At 39.1% G+C, this 14,389-nt stretch overlaps 1 protein-coding gene and 1 long non-coding RNA gene across 2 annotated transcripts in view; one reads left to right on the top strand and one right to left on the bottom strand.

The window, feature by feature from the left end:
• The window catches only part of LOC116724455 (NACHT, LRR and PYD domains-containing protein 3-like), a 65,331-nt gene that overhangs the window by 11,583 nt on the left and 39,359 nt on the right, over positions 1-14,389 (top strand). The gene's annotated exons all lie outside the window — the stretch shown is intronic.
• LOC116724646 (uncharacterized) lies at positions 8,170-12,798 on the bottom strand. The gene is made up of 2 exons (XR_004340202.1): positions 12,644-12,798; positions 8,170-8,417 (listed from the first exon to the last, which is right to left on the bottom strand). It is a non-coding gene; the product is annotated as an uncharacterized LOC116724646 (long non-coding RNA).

Here is a 14,389-nt window from a genome sequence, read left to right as displayed (position 1 = left end):
TCCTTGTTCTTTTTAGATCTGTCCTTTAAAGATGCCGATTCAACTATTGACCAAACCAGTTCACAACAAAATGCAACACAAATTTGTGCAAAATAAGATAGTTCCTTCAATCTTTCAAAAAAGAACATAAATGACTGGAAAGTACTTTTTTTTTTATGAATTCTTTAATAACAGATTTTTCTCTCTGTCTCCTCAGACTGAGTGGCTGTAACCTCTCACAGAGAAGCTGTGAAGCTCTGTCCTCAGTTCTCAGCTCCCAGTCCTCCAGTCTCAGAGAACTGGACCTGAGTAACAACAACCTGCAGGATTCAGGAGTGAAGCTTCTCTCTGCTGGACTGAAGAGTCCAAACTGCAACCTGGAAACTCTCAGGTAACTCTGGGCACTTGACAAATTGCTGCATCTTAGGAGCAAAAACAAACATTATTACAGATCCATCCATCCATCAGCCAGCGACCAGTTCAGACCTTGGGTTCTACCTCAATGTTCTCATTTTCTCATCATGTGATGAATTGTGTGTCTGCAGCTTATCAGGCTGTTTGGTCTCAGAGGAAGGCTGTGCTTCTCTGGCCTCAGCTCTGACCTCCAACCCCTCCCATCTGAAAGAGTTGGACCTGAGCTACAATCATCCAGGAGACTCAGGAGTGAAGCTGCTGTCGGCTGGACTGAAGGATCCACACTGGAGACTGGAAGCTCTCAGGTATGGAGGAACCTGCTGCAGGAGCAGAGAAGGTCTGATAGAGGAGGAAGAGGGAGAAATGTCTTTAGTCAGTCTGCTGGGAAACATTTAGTTTGAAGCTGAATGTTTAATTTGATAATTAAATATTTAGACGCCTCATCTGGAGGCAGAGATCATTACCCAGTTTTCTGGAATATTCTCCAGACTAAGAACGTCTCACAAGGAAAATTAAAGAGTGGGATGGGTTTAATAGTTTAATAGGGACTCTGACTAAATTAATAAAAGAAGTTCAGTTAAATTTCCATGATGATCTACTGATGACAGAAAGGACTTTAAAACAATATTTGATGGAGCTCCAGACCAATCAGCCCCAAGAAGCAAAGATGAGAAGAAAAGTAACTCCATGTTGGTCAGATGGATGTTTAAAAGTTATGGGAGAGAAAAATAAAGAACTTTAGATTTTAAACAAAACTCACAACTTTCAGGATTTAATAAAATATAAATTACATAAAAAGTGAAGAAAACTATTCATGAGGCAAAGAAAGAAAGTGAGAATTTTAACAGTTTCATCCATTTAGTAGTTTGATCTCCACCAGGGGGCGACATCTGGAAAATGATCCAAAGAATGAAAGGAATCAGGAGAGAATGGAAATCACTTGTTTTCCAGAGGAAATGAAGAATTGCAGTGAATGATGGTGAAAAAGTAGAATTGTGCTCTGTTGACTGTGGTAGAAATGAAAAAACAATAATAAGACCTTTTAGACAGATCCAAGAAAAGACTAATGTGTTTAGGTTTTCAGTAGTTGGGAAAGCTTTTGGGATTGTTCAATAAAGTTTTGGAAAAATTTCCAACGTCTTGGAAAAAGGCAGAGACCCTTCATGTTGGAAAACCAGGGAAATATCCATCCGACCAATCAGATTCCAGATCCACAGCTCTGACGTCACATTTAGTATAAATAATGGAATCGTAATAAGAGAAAGAAAAACATTTTATTGATAAAGTAGAGGGATGATATCAGCCCATCAGATGGTTTAGAAGAGGGAGAGGAAGCATCATGGGACTGCAGAGGTCCTTCACCTGATCCTGGTTGTTGGGACAAGAACTTTGTTACTGAACTTAAGGACATTTTTCATGTTTCTGTACGTAAGTAGATTTAATGGTGGGAACTTTTACTCCACTACATTTTACAGTATCTGTACTTTCTACTTCACTACATTTCTATAAAGCGTTGCGTTACAAGTTACATCCAAGTCGCTTTGCGCTTTTTGATTTGTTGGTTAGTTTGAAAGTAATCAATGATTCTGGTGCCGCCTTTGCCTCCCTGATATCATGAACTGCTAGCTTTCAAAAATTCACCATCAAATCTGAAAAACATATCGAGGAAAGTTAAGCTGCTAAACGCTGTCTGAGTTTTGGATGTTAAATTGATTTAGGTTAGAGAAGTTTTATGTAATCTTACCAAGCTTCTAGTTTAAATCAACTGCAATAAATAAAACAATTTAATAGTTGTAAGCAGCTGAACTGGCAGTAACATTGATTACTGCGGTCGGGGCGCATGGAGCGCAGCGTCTCCTGCCATGAATGTCCCAGTAACGTTAAACTCCTCCACATCCTGGTTACTGAATTAATGTGAATAATCTCCATCTCATATTTACATTTACAGTCATATTCAATAAATTAGAATATTGGTTCCCATGAGGCTCATTTGTCAGGTTTTAAAACAACTTCAGCAGATATTAAACATATTTTTCATGCTTTCTTACTTTTACTCTAGTAAAAATGTTAATGTGGTTCTTTTACTAGAGAACATTTTTGTCTGTTTATTTGTACTTTTACTTCAGTACATTGTTTGAGTTCTTTCTCCACCTCTGGTGAACAGCCAGTAGGTGGCGCTAGAGTCAGGAGGAGGCAGCCTGGAGAAAAGGCTGTTCCTCCCTGATCTGTTTCCAAGCAGTCAGAGTGTAGAAGTTGAGAGCTGGAGAAGTTTCCTCCTGTTGCTGCAGCAGCAGAGATGTTCTGCTTCATGGACTAAATCAGGTTGGAAAGAGGAGAGATCTTTACTGAGCTGCTGGATAAAAGCTTCTGAAACATTTTAACTCTTTCTGGAAACTAATGAGACATAAAAACAATGGATGTTTTTACCATCCAGACCTTTAGAACCAGTTCAGGTCAATAATTCAGTTGTTTCTGTGGAAGATGAACAGATTTGATGTGAAATGATGAAATTCTTCATTTCTATCTGATGTTCCAGCAGATCTGTAGAAAATGGAGCTGCAGCTCTCAGATATTTCAGTCGTCATGTTTTCTATCAATGAATCCACTGATTACAGCAGGAATCTCATCTCCATGTTCTCCTCCAGAGGTTCCCAAGGTTTGTTCCTGGAAGCTGCTGCTGGTTCCTCCAATCCAGGCTCCGCCCCCTTTAGAGGAAATCTGTCCATATATGGCGCTAAGAGTCACCTTGATGCTGCAAAGCTTTGTTCAGGGATGAGATGTCAGGATGTTAGTGTCAGTCTGTTCCAGGCTTTAGTTGTTCTCCTCATGAGGAGCTGAAGTCTCTGACAGGAACGTAGAGCTGAACAGGAGAAGAACTTGAAGCTTCTTCTTGGCCTCTGATTGCAACAGCAGGACAATCCAACATTTTAGTCTGACTTCATCTGGAAATATTTCTTTGACCCTGAATCAGTTTGAAGGCAGGCCAGCTCCTCATCAGAGCTGAGATCTTCTCTGTCCTCCATGCTGGAAATGTACAAGTCCAGCAGCTCCTGATCAGTGACATCAGAGCGTGACATCATCAGTAGAGTGATGATGTCATTTCCCTCTCAGAGCAGCTTGGAAATCTGAGAGGAAAGATGCAAACAAAGACTCTCTGGACTGTTGGATCTGCTGGTTCTGGTTCCAGATGCTCCTTGGACACTTTCACAAGCCATTACTGCAGCTGCTGGATTCAGGATGCCGCTTCTTCTTCTTGGTCTCATTGTAAATGTGTGCAGCAGCGCCACCTGGTGGTGTTGGTTGGTAGAGGAAGTGCTGAAAGGTTGGAGGTGTTTGTCAGAGGTGTGTGATGATGGAAGCCTCTCCCTGGTTTGTGAGTCTGAGCTCAGAGATCAAATCTTTGATTCTTGTTGAACTCTTTGTTGAATGTGATGCAGCTTCTCCTTTTTAATGTTTGTATTTCTGGATATTACAGTGAGGCCACAGCAGGTTTTCAGCAGCAGGGCTGTTTAGTGTTTCATTCCTTCATCTGTGTGTGGGAGTGTGGATGGAACAGGTATCCAGGTGTTGTGTCAGAGTTTAGATTGATTGTATTTTAATGCTGATTATTAAATCAGGTTGAGCTTCCAGAAATGTTTCCTTAGTTTCCTGATGTCCTTTTAGGCTTCAGTGAGTTTCTTCAGGTTGTTACTGAGGGATTTCCTTTCTCCTCTCTGTTGGAGCTTTTCCTGTGTTTGGAGAAATGAGTTGTGCTGCAGCAGCACCAACTGTCCTTCCTACATCCACTGCAGTTTGCAATCCAAATGTTGGACTGTTCCTGTCTCAGTGGAGGACAATGTGTGTCTGAGAGACATGTAATGTCCATGTTTGCTGCTGAAAGAGACTGATGGTCTGACCCCTCTCCTCCTTTCAGGGTGGAGCCTGCTGGAGTCCCATTCTTGACACCAGGTCTGAGGAAGTGTAAGTGTGTTTTTCATCTGATTCATGACAACAAAGCAGCTCACATTCAACCATCTTCAAACTGTCACATCACTCATTCAGGAGTCATCATCAAAGTGTCAATAAATGATCAATAACTGCAGCTGGATTGTGTTTGTTCTCTCCATCAGATTCCTGTCAACTCACCATCGACACAAACACAGTGAGCAGAAAACTCAAACTGTCTAAAGACAACAGGAAGGTGACACGTGAGGAGCTTCAGTCATATCCTGATCATCCAGACAGATTTGATTACTGGGATCAGCTGCTGTGTAGAACTGGTCTGACTGGTCGCTGTTACTGGGAGGTCGAGTGGAGAGGAGAAGTTTATATATCAGTGAGTTACAGAAGAATCAGGAGGAAAGGATACAGTGATGACTGTTTGTTTGGATATAACGATCATTCATGGAGGCTGAGCTGCTCTGATGTTGGTTACTCTGTCTGGCACAATAAGATAAAAACTCTTCTCTCCTCCTCCTCTGACTCTAACAGAGTAGCAGTGTATGTGGACTGTCCTGCTGGCATTCTGTCCTTCTACAGAGTTTCCTCTGACTCACTGATCCTCCTCCACACCTTCAACACCACATTCACTGAACCTCTGATTCCTGGATTTACAGTCTGTTGGTCCAGTTCTGGTTCCTCTTCAGTGTTTCTGTGCTGAGTTGAGTCTAAAGAGTCTAAAGATTTTCCTCCTGTCAGAGAAACTCTCTCACTGTTGAACAGATAGTTCAGTCTCTACAATCTATTTCTTGGTGAAACAATTCTGATTGAGTCCTTGGAAACTTTTTCTTCTTCCAGTCCTTTAAATATGGAAGCTGGGATTATTCCAGGATTATTCCAGGATTTTTCCAGGATCCTCATGTTTTAATGTTTGTTTCCAGTCAAAGCTTCACACTGAATTTCAAGATGTTGTTTCTCTTATTTTTTCCTTTCATCCATCAGATTTCATTGAAATGTTGATCAGTTTTTCTCAATCACTGATCATTTTCTGTTTCTATCGGCTCCTATTTTTCTCAACATGTCAGATTTGAATATTAAATCTTCCTTTTGTAAATTTGCTGCAGTTTTTCTTCATGTGTTTCAAATAAAAACATTTTTCTTCTGCATTTGGTTCATTTGCTGCTCATTCTGTTCTTTTCCTGTTCAAATTTAAATATTTGCATTAAAAAGATTTTTTCATCAACTCTGCCTTTCAGAAAGTCCTGATTTAAAGTAAAACATTCCCATCCCATGAAGGTCAGAGGTCAATGCTTTGAAGCCTAAAGTGGGAAAATCTTCATATTTTCTGTTTCATTCAGATCTTCTACCTGAAACTCAGAACCTGCAGATCATTTTTCTCTTTGGAGGAAAAATCCCAGGAACTGGAAGATCAGAGCAGAATGAAAACTGGAGATCAGTGTTGGACAGAAAAGGTCTGATTGCTGCATCTCTGCTATATTTTACATTTAAATCTGATAAAACGTAAACCTGTTTTTAGTGAATAAACCAACATGGATATGACCCGCCACAGCGCCAACGTGGGCCACACCTGATTCAACCCAAACCGGAAAATAAAGGATTTAACTGGAAAAAGCAAAACCCAGTAAAATCAGCAGCTGGTTGTGATTAAAATGCAGTTTGTTGCAGAGGTTCAAACTTCCTGATGGTGACCTCTCCTCCGTCCCTCACCTTGTCTGACCGGTTTTAATCCTCACTGCAGTGTTAGACTGGAGCTCATCTCTCAGATTAACCAGATTAACACTGAGCTGCAACAGGAACCAAACGTCTCTCCTCCAATTTATTTCACTAATTAATAACAAGGTTGGATAAAAACATTGAGCTGAGCTTCTCATTCCTTAGAGAGTCATGAAGAAAGACTCACCCTGGAACTGCAGAAAAGAAGTTAGAAAGTTTAAAAAAAAACTGGAAAAAACTTTGTAAATATATTCTAACAAGTGATTTAATTATCTGTTTTTGTATCTTTTAATGTATAAAACTGTATAACTGAGACGCACCTACTTGAATCAAATCCATTTCAGTTCAACTGTAAACTCAAAAATCGGATCTTTTTGCGATGCTCCGTACATGACACCCATTTGATTGTGCTCACAACACTCTGGAAGTTGTTACTGAAGGAAGCACTGATGTGCAGGAAGCCAGTTTGTACCTGCCTCTGTTACCCTGCAGCCTCGGATGGCTGAGGGTAATGTAGCAGATGATCTTCCCTCAACGTGTGATGCTGCGATATATTAAAGACGAGACACACGTTGAGCTCCTTTTACCTTCAACAGGGCGATTTATTCTCCTGGTGATGACCGTACTCCATATACAACACTACATATGCAATACTTCATATCAAATACTTCAGGTATCACTGTATAACTTCAACAAATAACCCTTAGATTCAGTACATTACAAATTACTGCAATATCCCTTTAAACAGAACGAGAATTATTTTAACATGCTCCATCATGAACTTTATTGAATGACAAAATACTTTAGATAGCTTTTAATTGTCCAAACCAATTAGTTTTGTTTCAACTCAAATATCTTGTCCCTTTTCCTCAGACCTTTTGTATTTTTAACTGTCAAAATAAAAATATATGGATTTGCTTTTAACTATTTTAATAGCTTTTACAATTTTTATTCTGCACAACATTTACTTTAATATTTAAGCAATGTAGCTTTTAACTGTATCCACTGTTTTAACAACATTACAGTATTTTATCTCTTACACAAAAAACTACAAACTGCTCCATTAATACTGTCTCTTCATGCAACCATTTACTCATTGAGTTTGACAACAACATTGTTTCTGTGTTTTTTAATAACCCATAAAGAAAAGACACCAGAAAAATGTCTTCATAAGTGAAAAATACAATAAGTTCAGAATGAATTCAATCTCTAGTCCTTCAACTGTTTCTCAGCTCAACATGTACAATGTTCGCTAGCATTAGCATTAGTTAGCCTCCAGAAATACGTCCCGTTTTCTACACAATGTCCATCCAAAGCTGCACAAAGTGACCCACCAGTTGACTCTCGAGTCTATAACCTCTTAACTCTTAAAGGACAAAACATTTATGCATCAAAATACATTTTTACTGACCTGCGATATAGAAAAGACGAGACACACGTTGAGCTCCTTTTACCTTCAACAGGAAGATTTATTCTTCTGGTGTGTTCAATCTTTTCTTGGTCACTAACGCGTCAGCGCCCCTAGCGGCCATGTGTAGAATTGCACGGACTAACTGAAATAACACTACAGAACTTATTACGATGAGAAATTAAAGATACAAAATGAAAAATTATGTTGGGGTGACTATTTTCTTACTTCTTGGTTTTGTTTACCAACAACTTGTTTTTCACCCCTCTACGCCTCCAGGTAGCAAATTGATGCAAAGCAAACGTCAGTAGCAAAGTTGCTTTGTTCAATTCTTTCAAGCTTTTAATTTTTGTTTCTTCTGAAACTTGCTGGATTAGAAAATGTTGGCCAGCTAATGAAAATCTATAGAGAATGCGGTTCACATTGTCAATGCTAACCAGGCCAGCCATTGATTTAAGATGCTATTGTAGTTTTATTTTCAATTAGCCAAATCTTGCTTTGCTGCACCATTTCCACTCCCTGATACAAATGATAGAGAGAAATATTTAAAGAGAAATATAAATAGGTGGAAATCGGTTTTACAGAACCCTGAGTTTAGCAATCTGCCACAAATCTCTGGCTGGTGCATCTCTAACCACAACATTAAAGTCAAGTAGTACCAAAGAACTTGATAGGCTGGTGTTTACGGCAATACATTCCTGATAATGGCTCCTGTCTGACTGATAACGGTGAAGAGCGAACATGTAAACTTGCTCTTGCTGCTACACATTTTTCTGAATAGTAGTGATTTGTTATTGTGATTGTCGTTGTCCTGTCCTCATGCTACCCTCTTCAGGATGTAGAGGATACCGATGTTGTCGATGGTGACGAAGGTGGAGAAGTCGGGCGACACGTGGATCTTCTTGAGGGCGCTTCCTGTCGGATAAAACGTCTGCAGGGATTCACCTCTCGCCACGTCCCACCACTGGATGCAACACAGAGAAGAGAGAATCACTTCATTTTCAATATTTCTAAACTTTTACAGTGAAGTACATTGAAGTGATTCCTTTTTTCAGCTTTTTAGATATGGAAAAACTTGAATTAAACAAACATAACAGGTGACTGTGAGGTATTTCTTCCTCTACTAAATGTAACCAACAACGATGAATTCAAACATATGATTCCATATCTGCTACAACACATTTAATAATTGAAGAAAACTCCACATGAGAGCTTTAGGAGGTTTGCAAAACGGACCAGGATGGATTTCTAGCATCGGGTAGCACAAACGCACATGGAAAAGCTCTCAATCCCCCTCGGCTTCCCTCACCAATTCGGTTTAATCTGTGTTTAAAGCCGACATTTTCCAGAGCAGCTCAGTCTCACCGGGAAAAATCAAAGGCACATCAAGTCAACCATTGCTGGTTTGGGATGAGTGTGTTTGCAGAGGCTCATCTTTGACAATATTTAGCATGATAATGTCACATCAAAGCAGGGGACTGCAACCTCTTCCAGCTACATAAAAAATAAAAAACATGAGTCACATCAGTGGGTTGAAGCTTTTACTGGAGCGTTCTAGTTGTAAAGCCTGTGTGATGCCGTCTGTGTGAATCTATTTAACATGGGAGGCGAGCTCCTCCATTTCCACATACAGGAAAACAGCAACAGAAGAGAGGAAATAAATGTGGATCCATCCATCGTCCAATCAAGTCTGACTATCTTCTGTCTCACTTCACAGAGCAGATGCAGTAGATCTACTAAATGTACCTCGATTAAATTACACACTGGGAGCTTTGTTTACTGCTACTATGGTTGTAAATTGAAGGTATCATATTAAAGAGCCTGAATACAAAAATGCATAACACATTTTTTTATGTTTCCTAGTAAAAAAAGTATAAAATCACCAACTTTAGTTGGTCTATTATATAAATTTACAAATAAAATGCTATGAAGTTTGTGGTTTTATTGTAACAAAATGTGAAATAAAAAACACTTTACTATATTTCAGACATTTTAGTCCAGGCAACTTAAATGCTATAAAATATTAAGTTAATTTCATATAATTTAATGGCTACACAAATGTCTGTGAGTGAATGTTTAATCATCCATCTGTCGCTGGTTTTGTATATTTTTAATGTTATTATTGCAGCTTTTGTAAGCTTTATTTCTACTGAACACCTTGTTCAGTTCAGCTCATTCCCAGAGTCTCTAATCTCACCAGTAGCTCTCAGCTCTGGGTGATGTCACCACATGATTGGCCCAAACAGCAGCAGCATCCACTGCTACCAGCTGGAACATCAACCCACACACACAAGCACATGTCAGCTCCCACACATACGGCATCAGGAGTTATCTTCAAACATAAACCCTCATCGATCAGAAGTGCTCTCCCATGGGAATTACATCACTGTTCAGCAAATAGCCAATCAGAGGCGGGCTGAGATCAGCCGCTCCGTGACCCCGTCTGTTATAAGAGTAAAGGCAGCAACAATCAGGCTCATGCTAACTCCAGTCACATCACAAGGTGATACTGAGGTCATGTTTGCAGTCAATCTCTAGATATATAACTGTAAAAAGATGCACTGCTTCATTACAGTGGCGATACAAAAGGAAAGCAGCTAAACTCAGCCTCATTTTCTTCTGATTGGTTGGTTAAAGTGCGATTTTAAGGCCTGCTAGATTGGCAGACAGCGATTGCCTTCCTCCATCTGCTCCCTTACGCCAACTCCAGCTCCAAGTGTCAGATGTTTAGTTATTTCTCTGCCTTCCTTAGCAATAATCACCCTTGCAATAAATGCAGGCCTATCTGTGAACTGCTGGGAGGCTTACTGAATTGGCTGTGGCAGCCAGTCGAGCTGCCAGAGTGACTGCGAGCGTCGCCTCAAACGCAAGCCGGAAGTTCATGATTCAAAACGATCTAGTTGGTGTCATATCAGCCCAATAATAAATTCAACACTTCCAGAATGTAATGGTTTTTGCTATCATCAGATTCTCTAAATCATGATTTTTTTATGTCGTATTTTATCAATATTTTGAATGTCAGCAGTATTCTGCACAAATAAGTAGGAGATACTTCCAACAATGTGGATTCTTTGTCTCTCCTCTCGTCCTCCAGATTCTGTAACCTTGATTCCAAAATGAATTGCAAACTTTAATTTGAACAGATGACTTTGGACCAGAGGTGTGACCAAGTCACTGTGTTGCAAGTCTCAAGTAAGTCTCAAGTCTCTGTCCTCAAGTCCGAGTCAAGTCTCAAGTAAAGACAGGCAAAAGTCGAGTCAAGTCTCAAGTCAGGAACCTTTAATTTCAAGTCATTTCGAGTCGTTTTTATTTTTATTTTTTTAATAATTTGCAATTATACATAAAATTCAAATATTAGACCATTTGTTCTTTTTAAAATATGTATTTGAGGTTCATTTGTGATCCTCTTATTCATCTGGTATTCTTCAAATCTGTCAGAAGTAAACAGATGTCAGAAAATAAATTACAGCCTTTCATGAATTACATTTGACTTCAGTTTACTCCTTCTATTCATAAATAAACATCAACACTACAACAATTATAGTTTTCAAAAAATGAAATAAGTATAAATGAAGTTATCACAAGTAAACTCAGGAAGGTCTGGTGCATTTATTTTTCTGCTTTTATTTCTAAGTATGTTAGTTTCAGTCCTCCGTAAATATGGGACAGATATTCTAAACACAAAATTTATTTGGGACAGTCACTGTATTTGGTCTTTTTTTTTTTTCCCCAGCAAAGCTACACTACTTGGAAATGGGTTCTGTGCGACATGTGACAGTCACGCCGGTCAGTGCATTAAGTCAAAAACAGTTGACTTAATGCACTGACTGCAGTAAACAATATATTGTCAATATAATTTTCCAACGTAGATGTCTTCAAATACACCAACCATCCTTAGATGATACTAGACCCGGCTCATCATCATGATGGGACAGAGAGACTCTGTTCCCTGTGTTCAGGTCCAGAATCTGCTTTCTGTTCCGGAGCCCCGCTCACTATCCACCGGCTTCCTGAGCTAACACGGTGCACATTATTTGTGGAGGCATTTGAAGGACCGGATTTATGGTAAATCATCACCAATTTAACCAGGAGTACACATGCTAACACGAAGTTAGCTAAAGTCAACTATCTTACAGCAAAAGAAAAGTGCCACCTACCGATCTTTGTGAAGCTTCAAATGCCGGACAAAGTTGGACGTCGTGGCATCTCCATCCGATATTCTCTTCTTGCATGTTTTACAAGTTGCAGTTCGTTTTTTAGTCGAAAGTTCATAACCTACATAGCCAAAAGAAATTACTCGCGGAAGCATATTCGAGCGGTTATTTCGTATTTCGTTCCCTGAGCTCTGTAGCTTTGCCGCGTTTTTTTAAACGTCCAAATCCTGTTAATTTGATTGGTTGTGCTGCAGCTACGTACACATACATACATAAGGAGAGAGGAAAAACATAGTGACGGTCTGCGCATATTGATACGGAATGAGTGAAATTAATTAATGACGCCACTTTATAAATAATGTGTTTTAAATTTTAAGACTTTGAGTAAAAAATATCAAGTCTTTTCAAGTAAACAGCTTCAAGTCGAGTCAAGTCCCAAGTCAATGGCATGAAAGTCAAAGTCAAGTCCGAGTCTTTGAGCATTTTTTCAAGTCAAGTCTCAAGTCGTGATTTTAACGACTCGAGTCTGAGTCGAGTCCAAGTCATGTGACTCGAGTCCTCACCTCTGCTTTGGACCACTGAGTTCTTTGTCTTCATATCCCAGATATGTTTGATTCTGAGTGTAGCGGCTCTTGATGAACCGATTCAAGTCTTAGTTCAGCTGTGAAGATCCCCAAAGTTCTTAGACGAATTTTGCTTTAAAATCTTCTCAAGGCTGCATTAAACCCTGTTGCTGGTACACAATTTCCTACCACACTTTTTCCTTTCACTCAACCTTCTATGAACAGAGTTGAATATAACAACAATCTTTTGTGGCATCCCCTCCTTGTGAAGGGTGTCAATTACTGTTTTCTGGTCATCTGTTCAGTCACCAGTCTTCCCCATGACTGTGTATCCTACTGAGCTATATTGTGTTTAACTAACGCCCACATGTTTAATAGGATAACTGAGAGAAACTTGATTTTCTGAGGAGAAAAATAAGTGTTTCCATGTCGTTCTCTACTGTGAACTCCACATAAATCTTGCGTTTGCCTACCTTGATGTAGCCTCCGGTAGAAACGACCACAGAGTTGTTTGGGGAGAAGTGCAGATCAGTCACCCAACCTCCATGTACAGAATCAGTGGCGTCTTTACTTTCCTGGGAACAAACCTTCAGTAAAGAGCCATCTTTAACACTCCAGATCTGTGGCAAAAAAGAAACAACTCCATCAAACACCTGATGAAAATCCATTATCCACTATTGTAAGACAAGCAGTTTTCTCCATTATTGGCAGCTTGACTCAACACTTAGCAAGTGCAAAAAACATTTCAGTCAGATCCTGAGATTCTTGTTGACTTCTCATGTTTTTTAGGAGCATAAAACATCTTTATTACATACTGAAGAATCCATTTGTTCCCGTTTCAAACAGGTGGATCAGAAACATACAGATAACTAGTCATTGTTTCCCCACTTTTACTCCGCCAGATGAATTATTTTCCAATTGTTTACAATTATGTGAGCATGTGTCGCATTTAAATAGCTCAATGATCCCAAGCTGCAGGCAAACGGAGAATTGATCCTGATGGCACTTTTCCACGACTGTATTAACAGAACCTTCATCAGCAGTAACTAAACCCGACAAAAGTGCAGAGAATCAAACATCAGGAATGCAGAAAGTATCTAAGAATCTTTTTTTTATTTTTTAATTTGCAACTTATGAGTTTTGATCTGACATGTGAATGTATATAAAATCTTCATCTAATTTATTTTGATCCAAGGTTTCCCCCAGAAAACTTGCTAAGCCTGGTAGTCGGGTGTTAGGACAATCATTCATCCAAATGTCCGTCGTGTTTTTGAGTTAAAAAATGTTTAAAGTTGACAGGAAATTTGAAAATATCACTTGATAATTATGTGTTACTGAAAGATTGAAAGATTAATATCTGAACACCAACTATAAAGCCTTAAAAAGGCTCAGATTTTAAAAAGATTTTTTTTTAAAAGCTCAATGCTAAGCATGATGGGAGAACAAATAAAGCCTGGTGGCCCGCCAGGCTTATAATACACTGGGGGAAACCCTGTGATCATCTTAAAGGAAATTGGTTGCGTTTTTACTTTTCAGAAGTATAATTGCTGAGGTGTAATGTATCTGCATGCATAAAGTCCTGGTTAAGTCCATTTTTTGGGCCTTAATTTCATAAACTAATTCCAACAATATAAGATATCAGTAAATTTAAGAATTAAATAACAGTTTAACAAATCACAAACTGTTTTCTAAAGAATCCAATCCTTTAGGTGTCTATATTCTCATTGTCAAGAGAATTTAAATGGTCTTTTTGTGCTTGAGGTACAAACTTCCGACTGTGTTTTAAAGAATCTGGGTCCATTTTAGAAGAGTTCAGTTCAGGTTTTGAAGCAGATATGACTAAATGCACTCCACATTTAATTAAAAGCAGATGAAATAGCTCTTACAGGTAAAACAACAAGCTACAATTCAGATTCAAACTTCAGGGTCATTAGCATGTCGTGATGTGCCGCCATAGTTTGTGTAGGACAGAAGAGGACACACATTCCCCCCTCGTTGGACAGCGAAAGAAGAAAAAAGACAATAGAAAAATCTTTCAGCGCAAAACAGTTGCCGCCCTTCAGCAGGATGCCCCCAAGGATAGGAAGTCATACTGCACTGCACATCTTTGACACAAACACATTACATATATTCTGTACTTTGGCCACAGAAACGAGTGGAGATTTCATTGAATTTCTTGCAATTAGATTGAATTGCATGAGCCACTTAAAACAGTGAAA

The sequence above is a fragment of the Xiphophorus hellerii genome, chromosome 8, assembly GCF_003331165.1.
Source record: "Xiphophorus hellerii strain 12219 chromosome 8, Xiphophorus_hellerii-4.1, whole genome shotgun sequence".
Taxonomy (NCBI): domain Eukaryota; kingdom Metazoa; phylum Chordata; class Actinopteri; order Cyprinodontiformes; family Poeciliidae; genus Xiphophorus; species Xiphophorus hellerii.
Note: the sequence above shows the minus strand (reverse complement) of the source record. Positions and strands in the feature narration are given on the sequence as shown.